This window comes from Balaenoptera borealis (genome assembly GCF_965194805.1).
Source record: "Balaenoptera borealis genome assembly, chromosome: 12".
In the NCBI taxonomy this organism is placed as follows: domain Eukaryota; kingdom Metazoa; phylum Chordata; class Mammalia; order Artiodactyla; family Balaenopteridae; genus Balaenoptera; species Balaenoptera borealis.
In genome coordinates this window covers 16,354,338-16,372,410 of record NC_138869.1, presented here as the reverse complement: position 1 = coordinate 16,372,410, position 18,073 = coordinate 16,354,338, and the positions used below count along the sequence as shown (strand labels likewise).

The window sequence follows — 18,073 nt, the reverse complement described above, 5'->3', positions numbered from 1 at the left end:
AAAAAATAAGAATATGCTTGTACATGACCACAGTACAATTTATAAAATCAGGGCCATTGATATTGATAAAATACTATTATCTAATCTAAAGCCCTTATTCAGATTTTTTTCAGTTGCCTTAATAATGTTCTTAATAGCAAAATAAAAACTCAAGATCATGTATTTCTTTTACCTTTCATGTATTTTTAGTCTCCTTTATTCTGGAATAGTTATAGTTCTTGAATCTTCCTTTGTATTTCATGACATTGACTTTTTTTTTTTTTTAATAGGTTTACTTATTTATTTATTTATTTATTTATTTACTTTTGGCTGCGTTGGGTCTTCGTTTCTGTGCGAGGGCCTTCTCTATTTGCGGCAAGTGGGGGCCACTCTTCATCGCGGTGCGCGGGCCTCTCACCATCGCGGCCTCTCCTGCTACGGAGCACAGGCTCCAGACGCGCAGGCTCAGCAGTTGTGGCTCACGGGCCCAGCCGCTCCGCGGCACGTGGGATCCTCCCAGACCAGGGCTCGAACCCGCGTCCCCTGCACCGGCAGGCAGACTCCCAACCACTGCGCCACCAGGGAAGCCCCGACATTGACATTTTTTAAGAGGACAGGCCAGCTGTTTTATAGAGTGTCCCTCAATTTGGTTCTGTCACTTTTTTTCATGATTAGATTCAAGTTATGCCCTTTTGGCAGGAGTACACTGAGATCCTCTCAGTGCCTCATATCGGAAGGCAGATGATTATGTCTCATTGACCAATTAGATAATTTGGTTAAGGTGATGGCTACCAGATTTCTCCACCATCAAGCTACTCTTTTACCCTTTGTAATGTCCTTGTAGGGAAATACTTTGAGACTATGTAAACTCCTGTTATTCCCAAATTTTTACCCCCTGGTTTTAGCATCCACTGAACTTTCTTGCTTGAATCAGTTATTATTATGATTTTGCCAAATAATGATTTTATGATTCTATCCTCCTTTCTTCATTTATTAGTTGGATTTGACTGTAAGGAAGAACTTTCCCTTCTTATTTATGTTTGTTGTTTCTTTATCAGTGGACTCATGGATCCTTACTTTATTCAATAGGTAGTAATCCTTTATAATCATTATTTATTGTCTAGATTTGGCTAGTGGGAGTTCCTTCAAGCTGGCTCCAGTGTCCATTTGACCTACTCCCATAATTTTTTTTATATAAATTTATTTATTTTATTTATTTATTTTTGGCTGTGTTGGGTCTTCGTTGCTGCGGGCGGGCTTTCTCTAGTTGCGGCGAGCAGGGGCTACTCTTCGTTGCAGTGCACGGGCTTCTCATTGTGGTGGCTTCTCTTGTTGTGGAGCACGGGCTCTAGGCGCACGGGCTTCAGTAGTTGCGGCACGCAGGCTCAGTAGTTGTGGCTCACGGGGTCTAGAGCACAAGCTCTAGAGCTCAGTAGTTGTGGCACACGGGCTTAGTTGCTCCACGGCATGTGGGATCTTCCCGGACCAGGGCTCGAACCCATGTCCCCTGCATTGGCAGGTGGATTCTCTAGCACTGCACCACCAGGGAAGCCCCTACTCCCATCATTTTTTGAGTACTCAAAGAAATTCACTCTTCTAAGGGTTTACAGATATTAAGCAATTGAGCTGTAAGAAGCAGACCCTGAGGCAGGACAGGAATAAAGACAAAGATGTAGAGAATGGACTTGAGGACACAGGGAGGGGGAAGGGTAAGCTGGGACGAAGTGAGAGAGTAGCGTTGACATATATACACTACCAGATGTAAAACAGATAGCTAGTGGGAAGCAGCGCATAGCACAGGGAGATCAGCTCGGTTCTTTGTGACCACCTAGAGGGGTGGGATAGGGAGGGTGGGAGGGAGGGAGATGCAAGAGGGAGGGGATATGGGGATATATGTATATGTGTATAGCTGATTCACTTTGTTATACAGCAGAAACTAACGCAGAATTGTAAAGCAATTATACTCCAATAAAGACGTTAAAAAAAAAAAAAAAAAGAAGTAGACCCTGAGATTTGAATGGAAAGTACAGATCTTCCTTGACTTGCGATGGGGTTACGTCCCCATAAATCCATCATAAGTTGAAAATATCGTTAAGTAGAAAGTGCACTTTATATACCTAACCTATCGAACATGATAGCTTTGCCTAGCCTACTTTCAGCATGCTCTGAACATTAGCCTACAGTTGCGCAAAATTATCTAACACAAAGCCTATTTTACAATAAAGTATTGAATATCTTCTGTAATGTAATGAATACTATATTGAAAGTGAAAAACAGAATGTTTGTCTGAGTACAGAATGATTGTAAGTGCACTGGTTGTTTACCCTTGTGATTGTGTGGCTGACCAGGAGATGCAGCCGCCACTCCCCAGCATCAAGAGAACATCATACCACATATCACTAGCCTAGGAAAAGATCAAAATTCAAAATCCAAAGTACAGTTTCTACTGAAGGTATATTGCTTTCACACCCCTGTAAAGTTGAAAAATCATAAGTAGAACAATCGTAAGTTGGGGACCATATGTATTTGAATGTGGGAGGTTCTCCCAGGAAATGGGGGTTAGTGAAACAGGAGAGGGAAGGAAACTGGGAAAGGGTATATTATATTAACGAGCAAGTAATCAACATGGATAGCTGGAGCAAAGGCCTGCTGGGAAACTCTGGAAACTGTGCAGAACGTATGCTCAGAGCTATCTCACTCAAGGAGTGAGGGAACTGGGTTATTTTACACTGAGGTAGGCAGAATAATGACCCCCAAAGACATCTGTGTTCTAATGCCCAGAACCTGTAGATATGTTCTTAGCTAACAAATGGGACTTGCTGGTGTGATTAAATTAAGGAAGGGCATTGAGATGGGGAGATTATTTGGACGGGTCCAGTGTAATCCTTATAAGAAGGAGGCAAGAGAGTCAAAGTCAGAGAAGAAAATATGACCATGGAAGCATAGGTCAAAGTAATATGGGGCCACAAGCCAAAGAAGTCTAAAAGCTGGAAAAAGTGAGGAGACAGATTCTCCCCTAGGTCTTCTAGAAGGAACTCAGCCCTGCTGACACCTTAACTTAGTCCCACAGGACCTGTGTTGGACTTCTGACCTCCAGAACTGCAAGATAATAAATTTGTGTTAAGTCACTGAGTTGGTGATAATTTGTTACAAAAGCAAGAGGTAACTAATACATACACCAACTCTTATGAGTTGTTGGTTAGGGACTACTCCTGGGGTGCTAATTCCCCAGTACTTCCAGCCTGAAGGCAGGTGAGTGCCCTAAGGTGATCAAAAAAAGCCTTCAGGCAAAGATGCAGGTATAGGCATCTACACCTCAGGTTGGTATACATCCAACAACAGGGTAAGAGCGGAGCACCCACTCCCTCTACTATTTTCATCAAACTGCAGCCTATTTCCTAATCCCTTCCCAGGGCAACAAACACCCTCTCTTCCATCACAACAATTCAGTCATTAAATAAACAATGGGGAATATTATGGAAAGAGGCGAAAGGAGAACACTTTGCCATGTCTCTCTGTGGATCTCATCTTGGAATGTTATTTTCTTGCTATGGGTTCTTTGCGATTTGAGATAAATGGCCCTGTCTATTATCACTGGAAAAGGCCCCAGATAAGGACAAGGACTTGTAATTTATAAAATTTAGCTTCACAACATCTTCTGCAAGGTTTAATATCCAAGTATCACAGATAAGACAAAAGGTCAGTTTACAAACATCTACAAAGCAAGCCCAGGAAAAGTGAAGGCTCTCAATTTATTCTAGAATCACAAAAGGAGACTGTAAAAATATTTTTAAAAAATATTGGAGAATGTTACTATTAGGCACTATTCATAGAAGGAAATAGAGAATCTAATCAGTATATAAGGAAACAGCCCAAAGAGAAACGAAGGTTAAGGTGGGTTTGAAATACCCACTAACTGTCTACCTCTGATCATTAAGTGCTCAATATGGATCCCTGTGAGCACTTTCCACTCACCCATGCTGTCTCCTTCTACATTTCTTTATCTACCTGCCTACCTGTAGGATAGCATTATAGCGAGATTCTGGTGTTAATGCCAAGTGCAGAACCACTCCTTCAGAAGAGAGGATAAATAAAAACACGTGTTGGGGAGGATATGGAGAAACTGAAGTCCTTGTATACTGCTGGTAGGAAGGTAAAATGGTGCAGCTGCTGTGGAAAACAGTCTGGAAGTTTCTCAAAAGGTTGAACATAGAATTACCATATAACCCAGCGATTCCACTCCTAAACATACACCTAAGAGATCTGAAAACATATGTCCACACAAAAACTTATATATGAATGTTCGTAGTGACATTATAAGAGCCAAAAAGTAGAAACAACCCAAATGTCCATCAACTGATGAATGGATAACAAAATTTCCTATATATTATAATAAAATATTATTCTGCCATAAAAAGGAATGGCGTACTGATCCATGCTGGTATATGGCTGAACCTTGAAAACATTAAGTGAAAGAAGCCATTCACAAAGGGCCACCTATTGTACGATTCATTTATACAAAAAGTCCAGAATAGGCCAATCCTTTGGGGAAAAAAGGTGCAGAACGTAGGTTAGTGGTAGTCAGAGGCTGGGGGAGGGAGGAGAGAATAGGAAGCGACTGCTAACGGGTACAGGATTTCTTTGGAGGTGATGAAAATGTTCTGAAATTAGTGGTGATGGCTGTACAACTTTGCGAACATACTAAAATAAAAACCACCAAAGTGTACACTTTTAAAAGGTAAAAGGTAAATTTTGTGGTATATGGATTATATCTCAAACAAAACGTATAAAAAATAAGAGAGAGAGAATAAGTGAGCTACTCCTTTATTTCAAACACTGTAAATTTTACAGCAAAACCACCGAATATAATAAAGCATTGTAGCTGTTTCCAAAAATGCTGTTAAATTTTAATAAATAAAGCATGCTATTTTCCAGAAATTCCTGAAGGAGAAAGTGTACACGTGATTGGAAATTTTCCACTGCCTCTTGTTTCTGTTTTTAAGTCAATTAAGTTCATGTTATTATCTACCCAGCACCAGCCTGACTCTAGGTGAAGATTTAAGAAGAGTAGAGGGAATATTGTCTGATCATATTATTCTCCTGCTTAAAAACCTGCAGTAGTTTCCCATTCCCTACAGCATAAAGTCTATCTTTCCAGTATGCCATATTACGCCCTTCACAACTTGGCCCTTTCCCCATAGGCTCTTTGCCCACTGCTCCCCAAGAGGCTCCCTCCCTCCAGGTGTCCTATCTCATCCTCACACCTCCTTACCTTATATGCCACACCATCCTCCTCCATTGCACAAACTCATTGCTCAGCATGGGTGCGCTCTGCCTCCCAGCCTGCCTGGGAGACTCCTGCTCAGGGAATTATCTGGACACACAGAGAGGACCAGTACACCCATCCAGAGTGGGTGTATTGCGTACACACCTCTATTAGCACTCACCACCTGTGAGGGTGTGTATTCAAGGGAATGTTTGGTCTCCATGCCTGAGCTGCTTGAGGTGGGACCATGGTTTATTCCTTGTAACTCAATTCCTAGTGCATGTGTGACACATGGGAAGCATTCTGCAAATGTCTGTTAGCTGTATGCAAGGATGAATATTTGGATGAGATTTTTTAAAATCTAATTGAGAAGGCAAGAGGCAGTGCAATCTAGTGTCCAAACTCCTAGCCTGACAGCAAGCAGAACTGTCTTACAATTCTGGCCCTGTCCTTCACTTGCTGTGTGAACTTAGGCAAGTCATTTACATTGCCCAGGCCTCGATTTCCACATTTGGAAATGAGGGACTTGGAAAAATGGTGTCCAATGTGTCTTTTAACTCTAACTTCTAAAATCTTAGAATTTTAGGAAATCTTGCAGCTGAGAAATATCTAGACAGCACAAAGTCAAATACTAAGTTGTGTAATTGAGATTCCTATATCAGGAGTTCAGAGGAGGAGAGAATGGATGGGGAAATTTTGCAGAAAGGCAAAGAAAACATCAAACAAGCTTCTTCTATGACCTGCTAGGATGTACTTCATATTAAACCATGTATATAGAAACAGGCCCAGCCGAACATTACTCTGTCTAATTATCTTATTCTTCCAATTCCTCTTTCATGCTTTGCTCCTTTTCCCCTCTTTCTCTAAAAACACAGTATTTCTGAGAGTTGAAAAGTAAGTTTTCAAGAAGAGATGAAAAGAAGTGACTTTATTTTGCCTAAAGACCAAGTTGAGAGGCAGCAATAACTGTACAATGCAAGAAAAGACAGCATACTTCTTCACTGCACAGTTTCATCAAATCCTATTTTTCACCAAAATGATCTACAAAGTTGGCATCTTGAAACATGAACTAGAGATGCTCAAGGCAGGAGTGCTGCATTTAAAGCCCTCATTTCAGTTGCAAAGTTTTCAGGGGTATAGGCTCTGAAGGCAAACAGTCTAGGGTCAAATACAGGCTCTGCTGCTTACTAACCGAGACCTTGGACAAGAACTTAACCTCTTTGAGTCTTTTAACTTACCTGTAAAATGAAGATAATGATAGTAATTACCTCCATAGGATACTACTATAAAAATTTAAGAGATAATACGTGTAAAATAGTCAGCATACAGCCTACTTGCAACCTTATTAAAAGCATAGCTGACTCTTCTCAGACTTGTACTACTTTTAAAGGAAATGACATATTAGAAATACATATAGTCTGGTATGATTAGTGTATAGATTTCAAGATGGGGAGCAGTTAGAAATGAGACAAGTTGGAAGGATACGTTTCCTCCAAATAGTAACCAACTGACTGACTGATTTAATGATTGTTCAATTGATTGACTGATTCAACAATATTTATTGAGCACTTACTATATGTCAGGTATTATGCTGATCACTAAGAATGAGCAACAAAACAGACATGATCTCTGTCATCCTGGAACTTACCTTCTAGTGAACTGTTAGCTACAAGATTGCCATTCTAGAGATTTTTTTTCTATTTGAGACCTATCTAAAAGTTTCACATGAGGACAATGGCAAAATTTCATGAACCCAAATTATAAAAATATCAGTTTATATAGATATTTGAGGGAAATTTTCATTTAAAAATGAATGAAAGCCTAGTATTAGTAATACTAGTAATACAAAGCTCTTGTATTTACAGAAACAATATGGTTTACAATGTAATTCATACTTGTCATGTGATTCTTCATTTAATCCTGAATTAGATAAGACAAGTGGTATTATCTCAATTTACAGATACAGAAACTAAGATGCAGAAGATTATTGGTTTGCTCAAGATCACAAGTGAATTCTCCTCTTAAATCTTGAATAGAGGACACATAATCTGCTGGGCCAACCGCAGGAGGAAGCCCATCTGGGAAATCTAACAGGCCCTCACTCCCCCTGGTGTCATCTACCTGAATTACAAGTACAGTTCTTGAAAGGAATGAACCAATTCCCAATCTAGGGAATGAATGTACTTTGCAAAGTAAATCTTGCTAAGCAAAGATAAACATCACAACCTGAATATTAACAATAGTAAAACTTACCAAAAAACATAGTACATTCAAGGCCCTTGACTTAGATTATCCTTTAATACTCACCATAATCTGATGAAGTAGTTACTGCTGTTAATTCAGATAACAGCTACACAGATGACATGGAGGACAAAAATAGGTTGAGTGATTTGCCCAAAGTCACACTGTTAGTAAGTGGGGAAAAGCGCATTTGAATATAGTATACTCTGATTCTGGAACTGAAACATTTCACCAGTGGGCTGTGTTCCCTCCGGCGTCTCAAACAATCATGTGTCTGTTCAGCCTTGAAACCCAGGAATGTTATAACACGTGTTATAACACATACAGTTGTTCTCAACTGACAAAAATCATGGGCAATGAATCTGGTGAGGAGCAGAACCCAGACCTTTCCCTCGTCTAGAAGGATCCCCTATTAATGGGAGTTAGGTGAAGATACAGGCATTTAGGAAAAGAATAGGGTTCTAAAGTGTCCTGTAATTCTTTCTATTTATAGACTATTCTCCTTCCCTCCTCCATAAAACACCCCAATATCTGGCTAAACCACTCACTGCTCCTCCTTGGTATAGGCTTCTACAGACCCTCAGTTGACTCCTAATTATCCTTGGAGATTTTAGGTCCCAACTCACTGTCACTTTCTCCAATACTACTCTTGTCGTAATTCCTGATGACTTTAATATTGCTGTAGATAACCCTTCCAATTGCCTGGCATCTTAATCCCTTAATGTCCTTTCTCTTTTTCAGTGAACTTGTCCCCCACGTGACCTCAGTCACTCACCCCACAGCCATATTCTGGACTTCGTCATTCCTAACAACCCTCCATACTCTCAATTTCAAATATCCCACTCTCCACCCATCACCTCCTGTCATTCCAGCTTACTTCGATTATTCTTTATACCCAAATAGGACAAGCAACACTTTAGTCCTAATGCCATTTTCTCGTCACTTCCATCTCCCATGTGTCCTCACTTCCTTCTTACCCGGCTTGCATTCCTGGTATATATCATTACATTCCTGATGTACATACAATCCTCACTCCCCTGCCCCTTCTTGTTTTCATACTCTCCAAGCAAACCCTACGCTAACTAATTCCAGCTCTATACAACACCGAATTTATACCTGCATAGCTGAACATGGCTGAGGAAAAAAAAACTACAACCACTAGAAATGCTCTGCCTTCAAGTTTATGACCACTAACCTGAAAAGGGTCTCAGTGGTACCCAGTAATCCTGCAGTATTTCCCAATCATTCCCTTTCCCCCTCTCCTAAGAGAATTATTTCATGCCTTCTCTCTCCAGCTCCCCAACTCCTCCTACTATCTCACTGTCAGCTGATGAGCTTCTCCCAATTTCGCTGAGAAAATGGACACAATCAGAAGAGAAATTCCATATGTTCTCACCACCACATCTACACACCCATCTGCATCTGTGTCCCTATGCTCTGCCTTCCCTCCTTTTACTCCTGTTTGCTTCCTGGAATAACTATCCTTGTTCCTACCTAAATTCATGCCTCTCCTCACTGTTCACTAGATCCCATCCCCTCTTGCCTACTTTAGGATACTGCCCTAACAGTTGTTTCCTTTCTTTCATGCATAATTAAAATTTCCCTCCCTACTGAATTATCCTTGTCAGCATCCAAATGTACTGTAATTTCTTCCATCTCAACAAACCGAAATAATCTTGACCCACTTCTCCCCCCAGCTATAGCCTCATTTCTCACCTGTCCTTTAAGGCAAAACTTCTCTCTACTTCCTTTCCTCTCATCCTTTCTTTGACACCTTCCCTGAAACTGGTCTTGACAAAGACACCAATGGCCTCCATGCTGCTAAATCAAATGGTTGATTTAAGTCCTCATCTTACTTGCACAATGAGCAGCATTTGGCACAGTTGATCACCTCCTCCTGGAAACAGTTTCTTCCCTTGGCTTCCAAGGCATCACACCCTCTTGGTTTTTCTCCCACCTTACTGACCAGTCCTTCTCCTTATCTCCCTGACTTCTTCACGGTGGAGTGACCTGCAGCTCAGTTCTCACACCTCTTCTCCATCCACACTCACTCTAGTCTCAGGGCTTTGACTGGCATCTGCACATTCATGGTTCTGAAATTTCTATCTCCAGTTCAGACCTCCCTCCTGAATCCCTGTCTTCTGCTGGAAGACTGCAGCTGCTTACTTGACAGCTCTACCCTGACACCTAAAGTCACCTCAAAGTCAACATGTTCAAAACTGGACTCCTGATCTTTCCCCAAAACATGCTCTACCCCCAATCCTCCCCATATTAGTTAAGAGTAACTCTATCCTTCATTTGTTCACACCTTGGAATCATCCTGGACTCCTCTCTTCCTCTCATACCACTTCTACAGTCTATTGGCAAATCCTGTTGGCTCTACCTTCAGTATAAAATCAAAATCCAATTACTTTTACCACCTCCAGTAATACAAACCCAATCCATGTCACTCATCACTTGAATTACTGGTGATAATTCTGTCCTATAGTGTTTACCTTAAAAATATCCAGAAGCTGGTTCTCACCTGGATTAAATAACCATCATCTCTTGCCTGGTTGAGTGCAGTAGTCTCCTAACTCGTCTCCCTGTCCTGCCTCTTGCCCTGCACAGTATATTCTTGACAGGGTAGCTAGAATGATCCTCTTAAAACATAAGACTGAGCACATAATCCCTTCGCTCAAAACCCTCCAGTGGCTTCCCATCTCACCAAGAGTGAAAGCCGACATTCTTGCAATTGCCTTCCACACTCTATTAGTATGAGCTCCCACCATGCTGCCAACTACTTCTATGACCTCCTCCCATCCTATTCTCACACTCAATCTCCTGCTCCTGCCACACCAGTCTTCTTGCTGTTGTTCAGACACTTCAGGCTCTCTTTCATCTGAAGGCCTTTGTACACTAGCTAGTCTCTCTGTCTACCCAACAGCACTTTCTGTGATAATGGAAATGTTCTGGACTTATGCTATCCAATACCATAACCACTAGACAACTGTTGGCTGTTGAGTACCTGAACTATGGTAGCACAACTAAGGAACTGAACTTTTAATAGTATTTATTTTAATTAATTTCAATGTAAACAGCCACCTGTGGCTAGTGCCTACTCTTAAAGCAGGTCTAGCGTGCTCTTCCTTGAGATATTCACACAGCGCATGCCCTCACCTCTGTAAGGCACCTGCCCAAATGTTACTTTATCAGTGAGGTGTTCTCTAATCGAGCTACTTAAAACAGCAAGTCACCCCTGCCCTGCTACTTCTCATCCTCTTTCCCTGCTTTGTTTTTCCTAATTTCACCACGTAAATTAGAAATAGCAGACATACTGTATATTTCATTCACTCATTTATTTGTTGCCTATCTCTCCAAACTAAATTTAGGTCCATAAAGTCCAGAACTTTGTTTTCATTGCTTTATCGGTGCTTAGAACAGCACTGGTACATAGTAAGAGCTTAATAATTACTCCCCGATTCAACAATCTCTGTCAAACATTAGCTTCTTGAGTGGCCTACAACAAGTCATCATCCATGTCTTTGCCTCAGCTTTCTACTTCCTCCTGCTATCCTCTGATATTGTACTTGTTTGTTTTCTTCTTAGTACTTGCATCAGTTTACACACCCTCTATTTGTTCATGTGCTTATTGCGTATCTCCGCAGCAGATGGAAAGCTCCCAAAGGGCAGGAACTATGTTCATCCTATAAATATAACATCATGCCAGGCACACAGTTGTTGCTCAGAAAACAACTAGTCTTTCTGGGTCATGAGGCAATAACATCTGCCACCCAATAGAGGCTCAATAAGTATGTTTTGAAGATTACTTTACTTATTTAATCTTCAAAACGAAGGGTTTTAACTAGTTGGAATGTATAGGTCTCTTATAATTTAGTGATTAAATTCTGTGATTCTTAGAGAAGTGTTCAAATATGGGTCCACACAATTGCACAGATAGCAGACTGGTGTGACTTAGTCTTATAGGATCGTGGGCTCTGAAAGGCCCTTGGGGTTGTTAGGGTGCTCAGGGAGACTTGGCATCATACCTGCCTATCTGATGTGACTGGGGGGCCTATAATCTTTCACTGTCCAGGGAGGTCTTTTGTTGCGGTGGTGGTGGTTTTGTTTTAGTGGTTTTGTGAATCGGCTCTGGAGGGCCTTTTCTTGTTGTTAATGCAGTCATCTTCATAACACCTGCCAACCGTGTTAAACGGCCATCCTCCGCTCAGTCTACTGCTCTCCTTCCACCCTCATCTGTGGCTCCAAGGGGGCAGTTCCTGTTAATAGGCCCTTCATTTCTTCTCTATGTGCAGCTTTAGAAAGCAGCAGAGACAGGACACTAAATCGGCAGTAAACTTGTCCATTTACCTTTCACATTTCGACTCCATAAAGAATGCTTTACTACTTGCAGAAAGTGGGGAATTTTCCTTTTTGCTTGACAGATTTGTTTTTAACAGGGATTCAGCATTTTCTAAAAGGCATTCACTAATCTCCCAACAGTTCTTCCATAAAATAGAATTGTATCCTAAGATTATTATCTTCATTTAAAAATCCAACTTACCAGAATAAATAACATCACTTGCTTAGTCATTTAAGAAAAATGTACAATCACCTCCAGGTCATCTTACTGTAGGAGAAGTTACACTGGGCCTTATTTTAATATCTCCCAAAGTTACTTTTCTTCTTCTTCTTGTAACCTTAATGCTACTAACAATAATCAATAATTGAATACATACTTGCGATACAATTTTTTAAGGTCAAAGTCTAGTTGACTTTATACATTTGTAATTTATGTTTCTAATTCTGAACTGAGGCTCTCACTTTCTATTGATAAACCCATCTATCAAAAGCTGAAACTTCAGGGAGCCTAAACCTTGTCTTTGATGCCCTACTGATGAACTGCAATGTAAATCGCGGTTTTCATAGATAACGGAAAAGGGCTGTTGCTTTCTAAGTCTCCGATTGGTCTCCCTTCTCATTCTCCTCTGATTTCTTATTTCTGACAAATCACTGACAGCAGTGTACAAATTAAGTTTCTAAGAGGGCGGCAAACCCCTTACTCATGAATTAACTTAGGATAACTTAGTCTTACTCATTGCTAAATGGCTTTAGTCCACAATGAACACAGTGATACTAAAATCAATTTAATATTCTCTCTCGTTGGTAGTAAACCTTACACAGCTGAAATCTTGGTGCACAAAGTGAATTTGTAATGGAGTAAAAGGTAAACTTACAGAATATAACAAATAAGTGGGATCTTCTTATTGTCAAGGGTAGTTAATGACACAGATTGAAGGTCTAAAAGTATTGCCAAGCAGAGTTATGGACCAAATCTACGGTAAGTAAAACTCTAGAATCATTTGTATTAGTAAGTGGTTTTCTAGAAAATGCTTTTATTTTCCAGGCACCAAAACAAATTCCTTAATTTCTGGTGGAAAATGCCTAAGGTTGTACCATACTTTACATTAACTTCCAGGTAGGTTTCCTGCCTGGCTTACCTACCCAGGTGGCATTTGTGCTCCCTTTAGTCTGCCGCCCAAAAAGAACAGAGGCGGTAGGAATGAGAAGGGGGAGACTGTGAATGAGGTGCATTCTCATCTGGAAGACTTGCAGTTATCTGTCATGTGTCTCAGGCTTTTGTAGTTCACATTCATGTAATAAAGCAGGACAGGTCAGCAGAGGAGGTGTGGTGTGGTGGAAATCACCCTGGCTTGAGGTCAGGAGACCTTGATTCGAGCCCTTGACAACCTCTAACTACTGTGTGACTCTGTGCCAATGTCTGCCTGCCATTTCCCTCATCTACTAAATTAAGGGGGTTTGGAAAAGCTGTTCTCTAAAGGTCTCTTCCAACCCTAAAATTCTGTGATTCAATGAAATATAATGACAGGTAAAAGTACAGAGATAATTCATTCACTCAAGTCATATTGCCTTAACCTAAATCATTTTTGGTTTCAAAGTCCAAATGTAATTACAAAGAAATGGCGGGGACAGAAATGAGTGGCCAGTTAAAGCTAACAGGCATCCCAGGCAGCGGCTCACTTTCCTGAAATGCACATCGACAATTAGCAATTAACATCTTCTAGAGACAAGCAAATGATCAGGAAGCCTTCTGGCAGAAGAGAGTCATAAGATTTCATTGTACCACTTAACAGATATTGTATCACATGATAAATTAGGTACCTTTTCATCCACGGTGATAATATATTTCCTACAGTAATTAGAGATGATTCAAGGCCTGATGCATTCTGGCTGGGCCTGAGCCTGAAGAAATTGCTTGTTCAATAAGATTTTGGTAGGTTTGTGCCAAAAAAGAAAAGAACAATGAACTCATCTTATCTTTTGATGCCAGTAACACAAAACTGAACGCCCAAATTGGCTCAGTTATCTGGAGAGTCCAACCTTAGGCTTGGCTTCAGGTAAAGGTGGATTCAGGGGATAACACAATGTCACCACGACCCAGTCTCTTTGGGCTCTGCTCTGCCCTGTGGTGGCTAATTTCCAGGTTCCACAAGTAGTAACATGGGTGACTGCCACCAACATGGGTGATTGCCTGCATTCTCCCAGGTTCTATTTCAATGCAAGTGAGTACTAATTTTTTTCCCCTGAAAGTCAGAATAAAAGTCATGAACATGATTATTACTGGCTTGAATTAAGTCACATGACCAAGCCCGTGGCCCAAGAATGAAATGTGTGATTAGCTTCGTTCTAGGTAACATGCCCATCCATGAGGGAGGTCATCCCCAACCCCAAACTCTGCCAAGTAGGAGTGGGGAAGAGAGTTTCCTCTTAGAGTAGTGGTAGCTGGGTGACTGTGGCTTGGTTACAAATTACAGATTTCAATTTCATGCCTGAAATAACATGTGTACTTAGAGAAGAGTCACAAACTTGGAAAGCTTCCTAGAGATGGCACTCTCGTCTCTTCATTTAAGGCTGAAGCATAATGATTAAGCTCATAAGCTTTGCAAGCAGCCAATCCTGGCTTTGAGTTCTGATTGTGTCACTTACTAGCTCTGGAACTTTCTAACATGAGCCTCATTTTGCTCATCTGGAACTAGGAGCAGTCATGGTCCACCTCACAAAGTTGATATGAGGATTAAGTGAGATAATGGATTCACAGCACCTAGCAAAGTATATAGCGGTTAGTGTTCAATAAATGATAGCTGTTATTAACAGAGAGAGGAAAAGACTGGCCTAAAGTCACACAGCTAATTAATGGCAAAGCTGAAACTAAAATTGAGTCTCTTGACTTCTAGCTCAAAGCTAGAAAGTGAATGAAAGTGAAATTTAACAGCACACAAGTCAATTATACCTAAAACATCATAGAATACATCAGTTTTTCTTCCCAAATTGCTACCTGGAGTCTGACAGTTCCCATTTCACAAAACAGTCATGTAATGTTAACATCACCAGAATCTCTTGAGAAGGGGCCGAGAGACCCATCATATTTCACTCTACCAACCATGACGAGGCAAATTAGAGAAAGACACCACTGATCTGACGCCCACAAGCTGAGACCCTTGGGAAGATATGGCTAACCTGTCTGATTAGCCAAGTATTTGTTGAGCACTCTGTGTATCCAGGAATATATGAAATAGGAAAATAAAAATAAAAAAATAAAAAGCACATTCTCTGCATTCAAAGACCTTATTCTTATCGGGAGATGGGTCAGCTGGGTGGTGGAGACGGAAAGTATTCGAGGTGTTAAGGCAGAAGGATCCCTAAGGACAGGTTTGGAAAATGCATGACCAGCTGGGGCAGATTTGATTAAGAAGAAAGGAATAGGGAGAGGGACTCCTGCTAAATTCACGGCAAGTCAAAACTTCTGCTTAAAGGGGCGCTGGTATTAAATTGACAGTTGCCTTGGAATCCAAAGTAGAATTGGTTAGAACAGACTACAGAAAGATTTTTTTTTTTTTTTTGCATTTCTCTACTTATTTCCATTTCAGAGAAAAACACTCTGTCACTGCTCCTTTGCTCTGATTACAGCCTACAGCAATTTCTGAAATTCTTAGATTAAAATGGAACCCCCATTTATACCAGATAGCATGGTTCATTCTGAAAGTCACAAAACCTTAACATGAAATCAAAAATCTTGATGTGGTCAAGGGGTGTTAAAAAAAAAAACATGAAAATAATTCAATTTGATGAAGGAGTGTCCAGGAAAACAGGGCTAAAAATGCTCATGCATAAATACGTGCCCATTTGTCCAGGGGATTATCTGAATCCAGTGGTGGCTTCATTATTCTTATAAAATCTCTGACCCTTTCCCCAGAGGAGAAAACTGGAACACAGAAATTTTAAGTCAAGTAGCAAAGCAGGGCTGATGCTTTAATAGCCAGTTCATGAAGAACACCTCAGATTTGGGGAAAGCATATTCCTCAAAATCTTAGCTTCATTTTTCATTTATGAATGAATACATTTTTTTAAAGTATTTTAAAATTTTTATTTATTTATTTTATTTTTGGCTGCGATGGGTCTTCATTGCTGCGCGTGGGCTTTCTCAAGTTGCAATGAGCGGGCTTCTCATTGCGGTAGCTTCTCTCATTGCGGAACATGGGCTCCAGGTGCACAGGCTTCAGTAGTTGTGGTATGCGGGCTCAGTAGTTGTGGCTCACGGGCTCTAGAGCACAGGCTCAGTAGTTGTGCCGCACGGGCTTAGTTGCTCCACGGCATGTGGGATCTTTCCGGACCAGGGCTCGGACCAGTGTTCCCTGCATTGGCAGGCGGATTCTTAACCACTGCGCCACCAGGGAAGTCCCTGAATGAATACATTTATATCTAAAAAAAGCACTACACAGGTATAAATATTTTTTTTTTTTTTAAATTAATTTATTTATTTTTTAATTTATTTTTGGCTGTGTTGGGTCTTCGTTTCTGTGCGAGGGCTTTCTCCAGTTGCGGCGAGCGGGGGCCACTCTTCATCGCGGTGCGCGGGTTTCTTACTGTCGCGGCCTCTCCCGTTGCGGAGCACAGGCTCCAGACGCGCAGGCTCAGTAGTTGTGGCTCACGGGCTTAGTTGCTCCGTGGCATGTGGGATCTTCCCAGACCAGGGCTCGAACCTGTGTCCCCTGCATTGGCAGGCAGATTCTTAACCACTGCGCCACCAGGGAAGTCCCTGAATGAATACATTTATATCTAAAAAAAGCACTACACAGGTATAAATATTTTTATTTGATATGATTTTTTAAATCATTCATCCAGCTAGAGTCCTGTTCAAAACTGGAGGTAGGAAGCTGCTTAGAAGCTCTGGTTAAGATGTCAAAGATGATAATATCTACTTTAGAGATAGAAAAGCCTGGCACAGAGCTGAGAAGTGGTGTTCACTTGGCCCTATAGCTGAACCAGGGAGAGAACTGAGAGTAAAACCTTTGTATCTTCAAAACCTCAGGGCTAGCCTGGCACAGGGGAGTGAGGGAGTTTGGGCTCTGTGACTATGTATTAAAACACTGAATGTTATCTAGATTCTCAGAGCATCTTTGTTTACAGGATTATCTCAACACATAATGATTTCATTTATTCTCAGACTATCCCTAATGGGTAAACTACAGTTAAAAGACACTGCTTTTCTCCTCCAAGGAGGAAACAGAGAAGAAGGATTGCAAGAGAATTGTCATGGTCCCCAGTGGGATTGTAAGTCGACAGAGGAGAGAGTCATGAAGATCTTTCTACCACCAATACACCACGTCTCCCAAACTAAAATTCTTAATTCTGGAAAAAATTAGAAAATTAGGGACTTGGGTATATAGAAAAGTGAATGTCTGAGGAAAAAGTTAAAAAAAGAAATTCTCATTGCATTATTAGGAAAGATAAAGGAAGCTAAAGCTAATTATACCTGCTCATATAAAGGGTTGAATGGGTCCAATCAGTGTTCTGCTACGCTAAGATGGGCTCTGTTTATGATGCCATCATGAGCAAAGCAAAGGCTGTGTTTTGGGAAGCGTTGAAGGCATACTCTTGAGTACATCTGGTAATTTCTCTCATTCAGTTATACTAAACTGAATAGGTTAAATAAAAGGGACCAGGAGCTTTTTCTCGTATCAGGCAGCATACTTTGTCTTCTTCCACATTCTAGAGAAACCTGGGAGGCTGGAGCCAACACTTAAAATAATCTAAAGAAATGCAAAATAAAGCTACTTTCATTAAGAGAAAGCCCCAACAGAGCTCAAAAATTTCACTTAAAACCACAGTGGTTTCTCAGTCTGATCATTTATTAAACTTATGTTTATCATATGAGGGAGGCTGGTTAGGTTATATTACTTCCGTTTTAGAGATGGTGAGGCTATGGTTCATAGTAATGAAAAGATACCGAGTAGTTCTTCAGGTTTAATAGCACGAACTATGTAGAAAGTGCCATTTACTATAGTGGAAAAAAAAGCACTTTTTTTGTTTGTTTGCTTGTTTCAGTTATATTTCAACCAGTGGAGTCAATGGAATGGCCTAGATGTTTGATATTGACATTTCTATTCTTCTCATAGGCGGTGAGGCTGGCTATTTCCATTACTGATTCCTCGATCTATTTTCAAAGGTGGACTTGTAATTGTAATGGTAATTGCCAAAGTAATTCCTCTATTATTGCTCTGCTCTTTGGATGCCCTTTTCTTCAGC

The 18,073-nt window shown here is 40.8% G+C and overlaps 1 protein-coding gene and 2 long non-coding RNA genes across 3 annotated transcripts in view; 2 read left to right on the top strand and 1 right to left on the bottom strand.

The window, feature by feature from the left end:
* Positions 1 to 18,073, bottom strand: part of LOC309607158 — a 681,872-nt gene that overhangs the window by 352,501 nt on the left and 311,298 nt on the right. The window lies entirely within an intron of this gene.
* LRRN1 (leucine rich repeat neuronal 1) overlaps positions 1 to 18,073 on the top strand; it is a 218,014-nt gene that overhangs the window by 49,041 nt on the left and 150,900 nt on the right. The gene's annotated exons all lie outside the window — the stretch shown is intronic.
* LOC309607164 overlaps positions 1 to 18,073 on the top strand; it is a 280,099-nt gene that overhangs the window by 205,539 nt on the left and 56,487 nt on the right. The window lies entirely within an intron of this gene.